Source organism: Durio zibethinus, chromosome 3, assembly GCF_047325235.1.
Source record: "Durio zibethinus cultivar Kanyao isolate XHJ-2024 chromosome 3, ASM4732523v1, whole genome shotgun sequence".
Taxonomy (NCBI): domain Eukaryota; kingdom Viridiplantae; phylum Streptophyta; class Magnoliopsida; order Malvales; family Malvaceae; genus Durio; species Durio zibethinus.
Window position 1 is genome coordinate 30,943,584 of NC_143164.1, and position 15,516 is coordinate 30,959,099.

Genomic DNA, 15,516 nt, shown 5'->3' on the forward strand with positions numbered 1-15,516 from the left:
AGCTCACAAGCTATGTCAAAAGTATCCTAGTGTTAGGCACTAACCCATTATAAAAAATATGAATCTCCAGCCATTTTGGTAGTCCATGGTGTGGACACCACCTCAAGAGCTTTTTATATCTTTCTCACGCCTCATACAAGGCCTCCAAGTCGTGCTAAGCAAATGTAGTGATCTCATTTTGATGCTTGGCCATTTTGGTTGGACGAAAAAAATTTAGCCATAAACTTTTGTACTAAACCATCCCAAGTGGTGATAGAATCTAGTGGCATCAAGGCTAACCAACTCTTGACTCTATCTCTAAGGGAAAATGGAAATAACCTAAGCTTAATGGCATCCTCAGTAACACATTTTATTTAAATGTATCACAAATCATCAAAAAATTACAAAGATGAGCATTTGGATCCTTACTCGAATGACTATTAAATTGCATTGACTGTTGTATCATCTGGATGATTGCAAGTTTAATCTCAAAATTATTGGCTTGAATCACTAGCCTCCTAATACTAGGCTAAAAACCATGAAGATTGGGCACAGCATAATCCTTAAGGGCTCTAGTGTCTTGCTTGGGCATGGTGATAGTAAGATCAGTTTGCTTTTTCTTCCTAATCCTCTTATGAGTAGCCTCAAGCTCAAGATCTAAAGAGATCAACACATGATTCTTAACAAAGTGCATACATGGGCCCTAAGAACACTATACCTAAAGATCAACCTATAAATGGAAACCTAAGTATATACAACTAAGAAAAAAAATCAACAAAGAAACCTAGGATATATACACGTAAAATTGAAACAAATCTAAACTCTAGCCTAAGGTATGTACACTAAAGGGACCCAATCTATAGAAGAGAATGTGAAGATTGATATTAATCTAGGACTCTTAAATCATAATCTTTGGTAACGGTGCCAAAAACTTGATTTGAAAAATCTATAAGTATATGGGCCAGAAAAGTAGTAAAAGTGACTTTTCAGTCAAAATGTCGATCCCATAGAGATTTGGAAAAACTTTCTAAGCTAAGTTCCTTTTATCCCCATGCCTTTTTATAGTTGGCTCGATTAACAAATGAACATGAAAACTAACTACAAAAAAAAAATCAACCAAAGCATGTAACACAAATATAGTATGGTGTAAAATTGCAAAATGTAAACTAAGTAAAATAAAATTCAAAATAATAAGTAAATTGAAATGCAATGAGCTAAACATGATTTAAAGTAAAAACATATTTGAAATGGAAGCAATAAAAAAATTTATGAAATCTAAGCTAGAACATGAAAACCAAAAGTATAGCAAAATCTAGAATCTGAATTTGAAACTACCATTCTAGCTCAAAATGATGCAAACTCAAGCTAACATGAACTGAAAATTTAAAGTTTGACTAAGGAACAAGATAAGAAAGTACAGTGAAAATAACAAATTTTAGAAAAGTCACATGGAGGAATTAAAAAATTAAGCAAACAACAACTGTGCTAAAACATAATTTTAATAATTCACAAATTAAAAATATAAATTTAAAATATAAATTTAAAATTTTCTAATGAACATGAACTTAAAATGAACTAAAGCCAGATCAAATAGCAAGTTTACCATAGATTTCAACAAAAAATTTGCAGCAAAATAAAGGAAAAATAGCTCAACTAGCTAGCAAACTAAACAACACTAAAAAACACAAAAAATAAAGCATGCACTACAAATATGATACAAACAATAATAAAATGTAAATAAATAAACTAAATCAAGCAAGAATCAACAAGTAAACAAGTAAAACTAAGGATTTATAGTGAAAAAAAGATAAATAACTCACCAAAGAGAGAACAGTTCCACACCAAACTTGATTGATCATATCTAACCTACACTTGTCACCTATAACTAGATTAATCTTCCAAGCTTGATCCGGAATGTTGTGGTGTGAGTTTGAAGTTGAATTTATGTTGTAGCTAATTGGATTAGGAAACTATGAATAAAATTTTGAGTAAAAACAAGTAAGATTGAATGAGATATCATAAAAAAACCGCAAGTAGGTCAGAACTGGCAAATTCAAAAACATATTTGAGTATCAATGAAAAATCAGTAAATTTGAGCTAGAAATCAATAAAATTTGTAAGTTTTATGACCAAAATCGTAAAGAACGCTGAAAAATGGTTAAGGAAATGTAGAAGTGCAATCAAAATCAATAGAAAAACATAAAGATCAAGGGCTATTTTTTGCTAAGAAAATAAAATGCAGTAAAGGAAAGTGCCAAAATTAAAGAACAAGAAAAAAAAATCCTAAGCTAAAGTCTTTCTAAAATAGCTGGCTCTACTCCTATTTATAGGCAGGTAAGTGGTGAATGAAACCCCAAAAACTTTCTCCAAAATATCTACAATGAGGTGAGCTTTTAGGGACTTCTTTCCTCCTTGCTTTTGCACTTGGTGCATGGCTGTTTGTATGCTTCTTTATTCTTCCTCAATTGCAAGCCTTCCTCATCCATTTTGCCACTTCCAAAAAGTCTAAGTTATGAACAATGAAAGCTCTCCAATATGCCATATAATCACCTCTTGAAGTCTTCCTTTGAATGCCAAAATATGATGCCTAATTTTCTCGCAAATGAAGGTTGTATTCCATGCCAATAATGCTACTTCTTCTCCTTGTTAAGCCTTTTGCATGGATGTATGTTTTTATTTTTTACTACAAAAAATTCAAGTATTCCACGAGTAAATTGAACAATAAAATCATTTTAAAAAATGCTAGAAATAACGCTAAAAAAATTTCATGGAAGAAAGGTTTAAGAAAACTCCCTCAAAAGCAATCTAACTTAATGACATTAGTTTTAGGCTATTTTCACAATTTGCACCAAAAATTTTCCAAATGTGTCTAAATTGACCAAAATTCCTCATTTTCTCCATTTTTACCTACACATGAGACGGTGGTGATTTTAGAAGTATTTTTGCTAAGAAATGCTAAAGAACAAGCTAAAATAATAGTCAAATTATACTAAAAATAAGCACTAAAAAGCCAAAATTTTTAATGCAATAAAAAAGGGCTTATATTAACATAGGCAATGAACTTTTAAAAATTATTTAAAAAGGGCTCTTATGAATATAGGCAACAAACTTTTTTAAAAAAAAAAAATCCATTTGGTGCCAGCTAGTTTGGGCTTAATTTTCTTTGGTGCCAGTTAAACTAGGCTAAAATCTTCTTGGTAACAACTATACTAGGCTTAATCTTTATAGGTGCCAGCTAAACTAGGCTTAATCTTTATAGATGCCAGTTAGACTAGGCTTAACTCTTCATAGGTTCTAGCTAATCTAGGCTTAATTCTTCATAGGTGCCAGCTAACATAGGCTTAATCCTCATCTCTTTCAAAATTCATTGACATTTATTCTTTTTAAGAACTCAATCTTAGTATCATATCTCATACTTTCATTCATTTTTTTAGCAACCCTTCCTTTTCGCATATTTTTCTTCCTTTTTCTTTCTTTTCCCCCTTTTTTTAAAAGCTCCTATAAACATAAGTAGTTGACTTTAAAAATCAATTTTGAAAAGGGTGAAATTGGTCTCAAAAAAGTTTGAAAAGTCTCATTTTGGAAAGTTGGGTTGGATAGGAAGCTCTGAAATGGGTTTAGATCTTTTTTAAAGGATTTTTTCTTATCTTTGGTTTTTTGGTGTTTGTTGATTGATTGATTTTTTTTTGACAAAAAAGGGTTCATTCTTCAAATGCATTTGTTTCTCCAAGATAAAATTTATTATGCGTGCAATGTATGTCATGAATGCAAAGAAAACAGTATGATTCCATAAATTTTTGTTCATATCATGTGATTGTACTTAGGGAAAAAGATTTTCATGATCATAAATATTCTCCAAATTTGCAAGTCTGACTAGGTCATCAGTAATGAAATTGGACTTATTTGATTTAAGCATATTTTTTTCTTTTTTTGTTCAAAATTTGCATCAAAAGTTGTTTCAAGGGTTTATGATTCATACCAAAGGTCTTTGAGGTTCTCATCAAATGTTTAAGATTCACACCAAAGGGTCCTTCAAAAGTTTGGATTCACACTAAAAGACTGGGATTCCCATAAATAGTGAAAAAATAGGGGTTCACATTAGGATTTTTCAAAGGTTAAAGATTCATATTGAAAAGGATGGGATTCACACCATGATACTTTTAAAGTTTATTCACACTGAAAGGCTGAGATTCACACTAGAAGTTTTTAAAAGTTTTAAAATTTATACCAAAAAGGTTAGGATTCACACCAAGATTCTTCAAAAGCATTGGGATTCACACCAAAAGACTATTTACAGTTAGAAGACTTTGGATTCATACAATTCACAATTAGAAAACTTTGAATTTACACCAGAGTAAATGATTCACTATTTAAAAGACTCTAGATTCATAATAGAGTAAATGATTCATAGTTTGGAAGACTTTGGATACATAACAAAATAAATGATTCATAGTTGAGAAGACTCTGGATTCACATCAGAGTAATAATTTATAGTTGGAAGGACTTTGGATATACAATAAAGTAAATAATTCACAGTTTGAAGGCTCTGGGTTCATCGCAGAGTAAACAATTCATAGTTTAGAAGACTCTAGATTCACAATAGAGTAATAGTTTGAAATATTTTAGATTTAAAATAGAGTAAATGATTCATACTTTGCAGACTTTGGATTCACAATTTGAAGATCCTGGATTCAAAGCAAAGTAAATAATTCACAGTTTTCGAAGATTCACAAGCATTAAAGATTTGTAAATTTCAAAGTTTCGTAAGAGGGTTAAAAACTTATAAATTTTAAAGTTTCATGTGAGTCAAAGATTTTAAAGATTTGTAGGAAAGATCAAAGATTCATGAATTGCAAAGATTTGCAAAACTCAAAAGTTCATAATTTCATAAATTTCCAAGCGTCAAGGACTACTATGATGCAAATGCAAGTGTCCCAAGGTAAATGCAGATGTTCTTTCTAAGATGTACATGCAATATGCAACATGCACTTTGGATTTCATTGTAAAAGCAAGAAGACAAACCATCATTTATGGAAACATATTTTTTTTCAACAACATCAACTATTCCATGAAAAACATTTTTCTTTCTTAAAAAGAAATAGGCCTAAAGATTCTCACCTAATTTCTTTATCTTTCATAAAATGTGTGACTGGTTATTCAAAAATTTTTTTAAAATGGTCAATAAAATTTGCCCAACATGATAAAATTTCATAATTACAGAGAAGCAAAATATCTAAATAAATATGAATTTGGTAGTCCTTTGTGAATTAGCGATCTCTATTAGAAATGAAATAGGTAAATATTTTCTTTTCAACTAGATTGAATATAAAGGTTTTGGTTCATCCAAAGGAACTTCATTGCTTAAAAGGGATAAAATAGGTGTATACTTTTTCATCCAGGCTTATAAATGAGACATAAAATTTTCTTTAAAGCATGAATCCTACATAAATTGAATAGGTTTGGCACTTTCTTTAGTATTTAAATGTGGCATTTTAATAGATATTAAGGTTAGTTATGGTGGGCTTAAAGTTTTGGAATGTCGTTTAAGGATGAGGAAAATAGGCTTAAATTTTCAAAACCAAATCCATTTTATGCATCTTAAACTTTTGGGACTTTCATATCCTTAGACTCTCAAAAGGGGTTTGGGTTACCTTTAGTCGATATCAAAAGTGGCTTTGAGGTTTTCCAAGTTTGCTCTAAACTACCATTTTACGGGGTTTTCACCTTAGAGCCACATTCTTTTTTCTTTTTCTCTTTTTTCCTTTTTTGTTTTCTTTTTTTTATTATTACATCATACACTTAAGAATTCAAACTTATCCAAAATGGATTAAAGGTTCTAACAGATAATTAAGGAATAAAAGAAGACTAAACAAGTTTACAAAATTTATGGCCATTTCTCAAAAAGAAACTCTTCAATTTTAAGCATCACTACTTGATCAAATATGGACTTTTGTTGAAATGTAACATACATCAAGATTTGGGGTTACCAAAGAAAAGGATAAATGGCCCAAGATAAGTGTTTAAAGGGATTTTAAACTAAGGATAATTTTTTTTTATTTGAAGGATTCAATTTGGGGGCATATGTCTTTTCATTTTCGCATGCCTTCCATTTAATCATTCATTTTTTTCTTTTCTTTCTTCTTTCTTCTTTTCTTTTATTTTTCCCTTGCTTTTTCTTTGTTATTTGTTTTTTTTTATTTCCTCATTTTTTCCATTTTCCCATTTTTTCTTTCTTTCATTTTCTTTCCCTTTTCTTATTTTCCCCTCATTTCACCTTTCTTTTTATTTTTCTTTGAATGAATTCAAAACTTTGGAGACTTTTTATTTGACATCTACATTCAGCATATAAGGTCCCTTTCTTGGACTTTGTGATACTTAACCCCTAAATGTATCCTTTTTGCCTCCAAGTTCAAAGGGTAATCCTTGGTTAAAGTTTATTTTGAAAGAATTTTCATTAGACTTAAAAGGAGTAGCAAGGGATAAATTTTTGTATTTGTGAAGGGATAATGAAAGATGGCCATTTACCATTTCAAGCATAGGTCACTCAAATGTGAAGAGCAATTATTTTCAAAAAAAGGTTTAAAGTAAGGGTTTTTTTTTTTAAACTTTCTAGTTTTCTTTCATTGGTTTCTTTGTGAATTTGTTGAGACCTTTTTGTTTTTGGTTTTATTTGAATGTCTTAATTGCATGATGTCATAACCAAATTTTTTCCTCTTTTTTTCTCTTTTTATTATTATTATTTTTTTGATGCATTTTGGATGCCTCCACCACCATTCAAGAAAGGTATTATGCTTTGGCATACCACCCCTAATGAAGGTTAATGTGAGACAAGGGGTCATGTGGAGTGAACTCATTTAAAGTGTCAAGGAATCCATGTTACTCCACTAAAAGGGTTTATCACAATTCACATTGTCTTAAGGGCAATAAAGTCTTTTTTTTTTGTCAATGTGCTTTATGATACCGGACAAGGACAATTTTTAAGGTGGAGAACTAGAAAGATGATGTGCTTGTAATCATTTTGAAAGATTTGGGTGGCTTTGATTTTGGAAATTTTAGAAGGTACAACATAACATCGATATTTATCAAATTACCACATCCAAACTTTAAGAAAAATGTTGTATTTGCCTAATCTTCTTAGAATTTTTTTTTTTTGTTTTGAAATCGACTGTCTCATTGTTCATTGCTTAGGAAAAGAATACCACCTATTTATATCACAATATTATTAGATGAAGACAAGGTTTAGAAATTTAGGTTTATACCTCTTAAGGGGTTATGATTGATAAGTGAAAGTATTTGAGTGATTTGGGAGATAAGAGTGCTTACAAAGGGTATAAAGGTATTTGGTCCATTTTTTTTTAATAGAGATCGCCAACTCTTTCAAGACTCATTTTATTACAAAAAAAAAACTTTCTCATTTTTTTCTCATTTTTTTTGTCATTTTTTTCTTTTTTTTTTAATTTTTAGTTTCAAGGCACTTTTTTCTTTTTTATGATTTTGGAAATTAATCATGTGGGGATTTATTCTTAAATAATTATTTTAAAATCAAAATCCTATGAAAGATCTTCAAAGCATTTAATCTTTTGAGAATGAATATAAAGACAATATTGAAGAAAATATTGATTCAATTGGATGAAAGTGGAGACATCATGAAAATGCATCACACATAACAAAAATCCAAATAAACCTTAAAAGAAATTCAAAATAGTCACTTTCAAATGACTTTAGCCTATTTCATCATTGCAATAATTACACCTATATACAGTTTAATTTGAATTTGACATCCAACCTTATTTGCTCAACAAAACTTATGAAGCTTTTTTTTAATCAGACTTTGAGCCTTATACTTGAAAGTAGGGTAACTTTTTATGGAATGATCTTTTTTATAATATTCACATATAACATTGACATCATACCATTTGGGATAAGGAGGTTTCAATGGTTCTAGATGCATAATTGATATTAAATGACTCTTAATGAGTTTTGGTAATAACTCAACATATGATATGGGAATTGGGTCAATGTGACATCTTTTTCATTGGACTCATGCCCTTCCAAAAGCTTTTGTTTGGTTACGAGGCCTTGAAGTTGGTTTAGTGATAGGTAGAGTAATAGAGGTTTGAAACACAGGGTGTAAAGCTGGCACTAGTATTGATTGATAAAGGTATGGTATTTGGGATACATGGTTGGCCAAAGGATAATAAGGGAATCGGTCGAGTGTGGTTGGTATAAGATAAAAGGTTTATGTGATGGGCTCTTAAAAGTTACTACTTGGGTCTCTAATTCTTCTTTTTTGGTGGCTGGGGTTTCCTTAGCTCTTGAAATTTCTTACCCTTTGATCTTGCCATTTTTAATTGCATTTTCAACAAATTCTCCTAATATTACCACGCCAGCAAAATTCTTTGTGGTACTGCCTATCAATTTATCATAGAAAGGGCTTTCAAAGTGCTTACAAAAGGTATTGTAGTTTTTTTCTCTATCAATGGTGGCTGAACCTGAGCTATTATATCTCTCCATCAGTGAAAATAATCCTTAAAGGTTTTGTTTGCCTTTTTCTTCATATTTTGCAAAAATAACCTATTTGGTGCCATATCTGACACATGTTTATATTTTGCTATAAAGGCTTTAGCCAAATCTTTTTAGTAGCAAATCTTACTTTGATTTAGCTGAGCATACCACCTTACTATAAACTTGGTAAAGGTATCTTGAAAACAATGGACCAATAACTTATCATCATGAGTGTAGCTTGTTATTTTTTGACAATACATGATGATGTATGTCAAGAAGCATTTTGTTCATCATACTTTTTCAATTTGGGGTTTTAAATTTTGATAAAATGACAAGATCAAGCACTAGACTCAGTTTGCTGGCATCAACACTCTCATTTATATTATGGCATTCAATTATCTTCAATCCTCTTCCAACAAGTCATATTTATCCTTCATCACTATTTTTCTTGGTAGATCTGACTCCCTTTTTAATTTTTCCTATTCTTTAGAATCATCCCAATTTGGCATAGTAATGGGGTCATATAGAGTAAGCTTAAGATTGACATTTATCTAAACTAGGGCCAACTTAGCAAAAGTGCTAGTATAAGGTTGATGGGTTAATAGGTTGCTAGGTGTGCCAGTGGCATATGGGGGTCTTGAACATATGGATAGTGAACCCAGATGGATATAATGGTTCCTTAACAATTGTTTCCTCCCTCACCCCATGTGTTTCAACAATTCTTTTTCTTTTTGTCAAACCTGCTAACATTTGTTTCAATTTTGCCAAATGTCTATCCATATTCTGTTGTATTCTTATAACTATCTCTCTAAACTCATTCTGGGCTCTTTCCACCTTTTCAATCCTGTTAACATTCTTTTTTTCCATGATTCTTAAGATGCACTATCTTTAAACCTTCTATTAATTACTTAAAGTCAGAATCATATAATGTGAATTTTATTATTAGCCTTAAGAGATAATTTAAAAATTCTCTAATATTTAGGTAAGACCTTTAATAATATCTCTTTGCTCCAAAGGTTTAACAAAAGTATATTTACAATCACTATTCTTGGTCCCTAGCTAGTATAAAAAACAATGAATTTAGACAAATGATACATAGGATGCAAGTCAAAATTTATTATTATTGTTGAGAAAGAGCTTAATTTTCCTCTTATGTTTAAGAAAGGTTTTTAAAGGTATTCCCGTTGCTACCCATTGTTTTTCATTTTTACCATTCTGATACCCACCAAAATAGACATTTTATTTCAAAGGGTTTAAACTAAAAGTCTATGATATTATTCTTATGAATGAATGCCACCAAACAAATGCTAATTTACATGATGCACAAAACATGTTTATGAATACATGAATATGATGATGTAAAAAATGTCATGAAATGCAAATATGCCTAAAACAATGGATTTTCATATGTACAAGGCCCCAAATGATAAAAATTCACATCATTCATAAATATGCATGTAAAGAATGCAATGTCCTGTTACAAGAATGTTGCGATATGTTCCCATGAATGCAAGGCATGTTTTACAGACCCAATCATTCATGAATCTATATGCATGAAATGCAATGACATTCTATATGAGTGATAATATGTATACCTATGACTAATGTAACATATTTATATAAAACGTGCTGACATATCATATGTATAAGATATATTTTCATGAAATGCAATGCATGTACTATGTAAACCCAATAAAGTTAACACTACCATCAAGATGTACATGAAACAAAAAACATGCATTATCTCATTATGATATGCATGAAATAGAATGCATGTACTATCTATTATAATGTGCATGGGATGAAATGTATGTACCATCTGTTAAGATATGCATGAAAAAGAATATATGTACTATCTATTGATGTGGATGGGATGGAATGCATCTATTATCTTATTATGATATGTATGAGATGGGGTACATGTATTATATTATTATTTCCAATCATGAAAGAATGAAATGCAACACATGAAACAACATTCAAACTCAAAGACTTTTTTTTTAGGAGGAAAAATTCAAAAAAGAAAACACACACACACACACACGCACACATGAAATGCTATCGCACAAATGACTAGGATTCAAAGATTTTTTTTTTTGTTTCTTTTGATTTTTTTTTTCTATTTTTTTCGTTTAGAACAAGGAAAAATTAGGGACACTAAAAGAATCATACAAAATTGACTAAAATTCAAAAAAAAAAATTTACTTTTCTTATTAAGCTAATAAACAAATAATTTAAGAAAAACCCTTCATTTTTTCAGTTTTTGCTTTTGTTTTTGTTTTCAATTTTAGACACAAATCAAATGAATCGAACTACATGAAAGAAGAAATTTTACTAAAAGTATTTTTTTTTTTAATAAAGAAAAACATTAAGGATTGTTTTTCTTAATGATTTATTTCTTTTCCTTTTTATTAAAAGAAATAATACAAACTATCAAATAAACAAGAAAACAAATAAGAAAAGGAAGGTTGTTCCTTCGTATGACTTATTTGGGAGAATTTTTATGGAGATGGTGTGATATAGCTCTACCTAGGGTTGGCTTCCTAAAGTTCATTATATGCTAGGTTGGGAATTGATGCATCTAAAATTTCCAAATTGCTTCTCACATCATCATCTATTATAGACTAGTGTGACACTCCAATCTTTACCCATTACAAGCTATAAATGGAAACGGTTCAATCTGAGTGAAAATGTTCCACTAGCCATTGTAGAGGTTTACACCTCATGAGGGCGTAGTTACTTTACTTCGTCCTAATTAAGGTTAAAAGCCTGGGTATAGAGTTTATGCATTAAAAGCAATGTGAATGTGTGAGAAGGAACACACAAACCTTTGACATTTTCCTATACTACCCCTATCCTAAATGCCCCACAAATATTAAGAACAAAATAAATAACAACAATATATAATAAATGACATAATTAAAATATCCAGGAAATGTAAAAATTAAAATATGCATGAAATGACATAATTAAAATATACATGAAATGTAAAACACACAATTTTTTTTTTGTTTTTTATGCTCTTTGAAAACAAGAAAATTGAAGCCAATAATATTTTAGATTTCTTTTCAATTTTTTGATTTTTTTTCAATGCTTCAATTTTTTTCATTTTTTTAATTTTTTAAATTTTCTCAAAATTTTCACTTTTTAAGAAAACAAGAAAATTAAAATCAAAGAATTAAGATTAAATATCAATTATGACCATTAAACCAAATTTAAGGATTATGTGTAATGAATTTTTGGCTTGACTCTTTAAATGTATTTCTAATGGAGTCGCCAAGCTGTTGCAACATCTTGGGAGTCGGGGTTGAGCTGACCCAAAAGTCGAATGAATGGGGAAATTTTGAAAAAAAAACACAAAAGGATAAAAATATTTTCAATAAAAAAAACAAGGAGGAGTCCCTACCAATCTTTTTTCAGGGTGTGATTGGTCACCTAAAAATTTTTGTCCTTTTAATAAAACATTTTAAAATGGGTTTAAAAAGTTTTAGAGAAAGAACAAATTTGTGGTCTGTGAAATTAGAGTTGAGTCTGGAAGTCAATTATACATAGGAAGGATTACCAATCCCATAGCACTTGTCGAAAATAATACTAGTTCATTGCATGTTATCATTTAATTTTAATTAAAATAGTCCTATTTTACTTAATGTTTAAAATTAATTTCTTTTCTTTTTTCCTTTTTTTTTGAAATAAAAACAAATCAAATTTAAAACAAAACTTTTTTATCTTTGGATTAAGATGAAACACTTTAAATATCAAAATACTTCTTCTACTTTCCTATAATTAGGTAAAGTTTAAAAAATATTCATAATTTAAAAGCTTTCAAATTGCCCCATAAAACCAAGATAACACCTTTTATAAATAATTATTATCGAGAATCCTCCTATCATTAGGCAAGATCTTGATGATTATATTTACTTAAGGTATTATCTTATTTTAAAATATTTTTCTTTGAAAAATAATTTTTGAAAATAAATGCATGAGATGCATGAACATTATAACATGTGATGAATACATGAAAATATAATATAGATGACAAAGTATGAATGCATGATAATATAAAAAAGCATTTGATGACAAAATAAAATGAAATACAAATGCATGATTGATTTAGGGTTCGAGGTTTGGTTTTGGGAATTGGTTTGGTTTAGGGTTTTAGGTTTTAGGGTTAAGTTTTTAAGTCTAAGATTATGGTTTAGGTTTTAAGGTTTGGATTACAGGTTTAGGTTTAGGGTTTAGGATTTAGGTTTAGGGTTTAGGATTTAGATTTGGGGTTTTGATTAGGATTTGGGGTTTAACGCTTGGATTTGGGTTTCGGTTTAGGGTTTCACAAAAAAATATTTTTTTAAGGTTTTATGGAAAGGGCTATAAATGAATGCATGTGGCAAATGCATGACCTAGAAACATAATTACAAACTAAGGTATTTTTCTAACTTAATGTCACAAACATAATGCATGAAAATTCAAGATTAAAATGGATTAAAAATAAAAACTTTCCAACTTTTGACATGTTCCACCATTTTTTTTTTTTTGTGTTCTTTAAAATCCAACCAAACAAACATTAAAAAATCATCCAAACAATCCATTCAACTAGCATTTTTCCAATAAAAAATTAATCCAACACATTAAAAATTTAGTAAACATGAGAAAAATACAATCAATACATAAGATCAAGCAACATTTGGCCACAAATGAATGAGCAAGTTTTGACAAAGCAAAGAAATTACCTTGGCTGATTACTCTATGGCATTGCCATAACTTGTTTTCATTTTTAACTCAAACATGTGTCAAACATTAAGATATTCATCATGTTGAGACAATTTTAGTCACTAAAAAAATTTCATCAAAAATATAGTATACTAAAATGGTAAGAAAACCATATGAACAAGAACATAAGCCAAACACAAGATATACATCAAAATGGATCACAAAGAGGTTTGGCCCTAAAGGATTCAAGCTCGGTCAAACCCCCAAATAGTTTAATGGTGGATTGATTTTTGATTTCTTTGATCTTTTGTTTCAAATTGAGCTATGGATTAGTTGATTAAGCTTTTAGATCAATTTTGAAGCTAAAACACAAAAAATTAAGGATTTTCTCAAGAAAAAAATAAAAAAATAAAGAACCAATATGAAAAGTACTATACAAATGTGATGAGAAATGCCATGAAATGCAAGAATATAAACTAGAAATTATACATCTAAATGTGCTTTCCAAGTTTTTCTATCTTTTTTTTATTTTTTCCACTGATTTTTTTCAGCTTATCCTCCCTTTCTCCTTCAACGTGAATGGCTCATTCCCTTAGAGAAATATCTCATGCAAGAATCAATAATAGCCCTTGTATTTGAAACTCATCCAATGGTTAAAAATTCTTCATTGTTTTCTTTGCAAAAAGCCACATTTAGCCATTATATCAAGACTCCTTATAAGATCTAATGGTCCATATTGTTCACTGTAAATATTAGATTTTTACAACCTCTAAATCAATGAAAAGATCATTTTTCCCTTGGTACAAAAATTTCGATGTTTAGGCCATTTTCTTATAAATCAATATTCTCGTTCTCATTTCTGAGATTTTAAAGCATAAATACAATTAAGGCTTTCAAAAATTTAAAAATCATAAAATATTATAAAATCTTGATTTAGAGCTTTTCGTGAATATTGACTTTAATAAGATCAAATTATGAGGATATCTCTAAAGGATATTTTGGTAATTTCACATCTCCCAAGGTGTGATCCAAGTTTTCAATGCAAAAAATCATTAAAAAAATATTCAATTATGATTTGAAAAAAATTTGCTTTAGAAAAGTCAAAAAATGAAAATATCTCTAGGGGCGTTTTGGTAATTTTACACATTTCGAAGTATAAAAATTTTTTTAGTGCTTTAAAAGTCTCAAATTTAAATTTAATCCATATTGATTCCAATTAGGTTGTGAATTTTGAAGGTTGATATGGTTTTTATCTATTTTAACTAGGTTTTGTGCAGTTTTAATTTTATTTGATTAATTTTGACTTTGTGGATCAAGTTTGACTTTATTTATTAAGTTTGATTAAATTTGACTAGAGTTGACTTTGGGGCATTTGGATTAGCTAGTTCGAATTTTGATTTTAGAACCTTGTCAAAATTAGAGAAATATTGGATTTGAACTAGGTTGGATTTTAAGTATTTCATATAATAGTTAGAATTTTGTTTGGATAAAATTAGATATCTACGTTACTTTAATTTAAAAAATTTATATTTTGAGCTCAACATGAGATGTCAATGTGACACGCTCTATTAGCTTCTATTTTTATATTTTTTTACTCATTTTTTGTTTTTTTTTTTTTCATTTTTTTCATTTATCCTTTTCTCACTTTTTTTAATTCTTTTTGGGCAATTATTTGTTTAGATTAATTTTATGATAAATAGGAGGCCAATTAAGGCATCAATGTTTCATTATCATTTATGTTTCCTTCCTTTTAGTTTTTAATTTGATAAATTTTTTTTTTAAAATATGATTAATAGATATGGCTAAGCAAAAAAATTTCGATTCGCGATTAGACTAGATAATAAAAAATATGACATGAAAACAATATGAAAAAAATATGAAAGTGACAATGATTACAATTTTAGTATAAATTATAAATTATATATTGATTTAACAATAACCAAATATGAAAAAAGAAAAGGAAAATGACATTGGTTAAAATTTTTGTATAAAATATATATTATATATTGATTTAACAAAAATCAAAAATTGTATTTCGTACTTTTATGTCTATATAAATTGTAACATGTAATTTTTTTTATAAAATATGATACGAATATATAAATTTTTATTATTTTACATAATATGATTACATGAATTGTTAAATTTACATGCAGTAAGACGGTGACACCTTTCTAATATTTGTATAATATTTTCTCATGATAAGGTCTATAATGTTTTAAGAATGCATCTATTATTTACACTTGTTTTGTTAAGTGACAAAGTTTTTAAAATTCGTTTAATACAATATTTTTTAGAGTCATTATAAATAAACTTATTTATATT

At 28.9% G+C, this 15,516-nt stretch overlaps 1 non-coding gene across 1 annotated transcript; it reads left to right on the forward strand.

Moving 5' to 3' along the window:
* The first annotated feature begins 80 nt into the window (after positions 1–80).
* LOC149519744 (small nucleolar RNA R71) lies at positions 81–186 on the forward strand. The gene has a single exon (XR_016341159.1). It is a non-coding gene; the product is annotated as a small nucleolar RNA R71 (small nucleolar RNA).
* The last annotated feature ends 15,330 nt before the right edge of the window (positions 187–15,516 follow it).